Source organism: Chiloscyllium punctatum, chromosome 39 (assembly GCF_047496795.1).
Source record: "Chiloscyllium punctatum isolate Juve2018m chromosome 39, sChiPun1.3, whole genome shotgun sequence".
In the NCBI taxonomy this organism is placed as follows: Eukaryota; Metazoa; Chordata; class Chondrichthyes; order Orectolobiformes; family Hemiscylliidae; genus Chiloscyllium; species Chiloscyllium punctatum.
This window is the reverse complement of record NC_092777.1, coordinates 61,688,728-61,690,856: the sequence shown is the minus strand read 5'-3', so window position 1 is coordinate 61,690,856 and position 2,129 is coordinate 61,688,728. Positions and strand designations below refer to the sequence as shown.

General features: G+C 41.6%; 1 long non-coding RNA gene across 1 annotated transcript; it reads left to right on the top strand.

Moving 5' to 3' along the window:
- Positions 1–228: 228 nt before the first annotated feature.
- LOC140464133 (uncharacterized) lies at positions 229–1,679 on the top strand. Its single transcript, XR_011954855.1, has 4 exons — positions 229–357; positions 467–611; positions 848–910; positions 1,457–1,679. It is a non-coding gene; the product is annotated as an uncharacterized lncRNA (long non-coding RNA).
- Positions 1,680–2,129: the final 450 nt, after the last annotated feature.

Here is a 2,129-nt window from a genome sequence, read left to right as displayed (position 1 = left end):
GCAACCGACCAGCCAACCAGCTAATCGACCCCCTTGTTGTTGATAACCTTCAAATAAACAATTTTGTCTTAGTTCCTTAGTTCACAAAACCCAGTTTCGTCCTGAATGTTAATTAGTGCAAACAACGTTTGATTCGAGTCAACTTTGAAATTGAGTCTTGTCGAAGTTCTTGGAGTCTCTCCTGGTGTTAATAACCCACTGATATTTGGACGGAAGGAAGAGGAGAACCGGAAGTATTGCTGCCATCGGAAGTGCGTCGCGCTGAAAGTGCTTTATCACTTACAATGGCGGCTCGGTGAGGAATAGAGTCATGGAGATGAGGAGCTGAATGTAATCCGCCTTCATCGGCTGAATGAGGTATTGTTTTATGCAATGGCATGGTTTGGTATGTTAGACAAGCGATTAGCCGTTTTTACACCGTGACGCGAACGGTAAAAGTTGACGATATTAAAAGCTTACGTTTCAGTTTGCAGAGTTGAAGGCCCAGGCCCAGGCCTGACCCCCCGCCCGCCCCAGTTTCCTGGATCTGGATCGCAGGGAGGGGGATGACCTGACCCGATGGTGGAGGGTCTGCTGCACGGGTACGACATGCCACAAGACAAATATTGAGGGTGAGGATTTTAATGTAGTTAAAACGCGGCGTTTGTATCGTGCCCTTGTTTCCTCATGGTCCCCAGTAATTTCAGACCATTTGACTGAATGATGACTTTTTTTACACGTGTTAGACTTCTGATGTAAATGAAGAAGCCTAGAATCTGACTCCAGTCTGAAATAACAACTTCGCTAGTAATTGTTTATGCTTTTCAAACGACATTTCTTCATCGTACGTTAACTTTTTTTTTCCTAGGCTTAATGAAATTAACAAAGTTAACTGGCAAGGAACTTCAGTTTGTGAAACTCCCAGTAACAAGTAAGTTTTAAAATAGAGCAATAGGTCTGTAAATCTGAATGCCTCTCGATAGTTGGAACAAGGTATATTTGGGGGTGGGAGAGAGGATATACTTAAAATGGAAGAAATCTTGTTTTCAGGGACCTGAGAACTGGGAAGAAACTGATTGAACTGGTTGAAGGGAGAATCTGCATTAGGATTATTGTACAGATGCATTAATGCCTAATGAGGTCTATCTGGGACCAATGACTAGTTTTTTTTTGTTTTAATTGATACCTAGTGGGAATAAAATATCAAGTTGAACCCTGTTTTAAATCTTTAATTTGACTTGAACATTACACCCAAAATCATTAGAGTACTGCATTGATTTGTAGATCAATAACTAACATCCATGAGTCTCGAACTAAGATAAATAGGTAATCTCCATGCCATCCAGACAACCTTGCTGTAGCATAATGGAACCATTGCATCCTGAAGTATTGAAAATGACTTGAGGTTAATAATGTAGGTGAAGATTGCAAAGCTCTATCTGATTTTGTACTGATTATTTCTATGTATTGATTGCAGTGACTTCATCTAGGATTCAGAAATGGGCTGGATTGGAGTACTTTGAAATCAGAATGATCTTCCAGAAACTGCATCAATTTCTAAACTTCCACACTGAAATTTGAATGTGAAATGTAATTTTTCCAGCATTTTGCCTTCATTGTTTTGACTTGGCATATGCAACAGGTGAAAGAATGAACAATCCTGTTTCAGCTGTATGTTAAATAAAGCATTTAATGTTCAATTTATTTGTTCTTGGCTTGTTTTAAAGGGTGACTTAAATCAATTCAAGATCTTAATTGGGCAATTTAATTCTCTGTGGAGCAGTGGTTAGCACTGCTGCCTCACAGCGCCGGAGACCCGGGTTCAATTCCCGCCTCAGTCGACTGACTGTGGAGTTTGCACGTTCTCCCCGTGTCTGCGTGGGTTTCCTCCGGGTGCTCCGGTTTCCTCCCACAGTCCAAAAACGTGCAGGTCAGGTGAATTGGCCATGCTAAATTGCCCGTAGTGTTAGGTAAGGGGTAGATGTAGGGGTATGGGTGGGTTATGCTTCGGCGGGGCGGTGTGGACTTGTTGGGCCGAAGGGCCTGTTTCCACACTGTAAGTAATCTAATCTAATCTAATCTAATATTTCTTTCCCAATAAGGCAGGTAGATGGTGGATAAGACAAATATTTTAGAATGGGGAGTTAGTG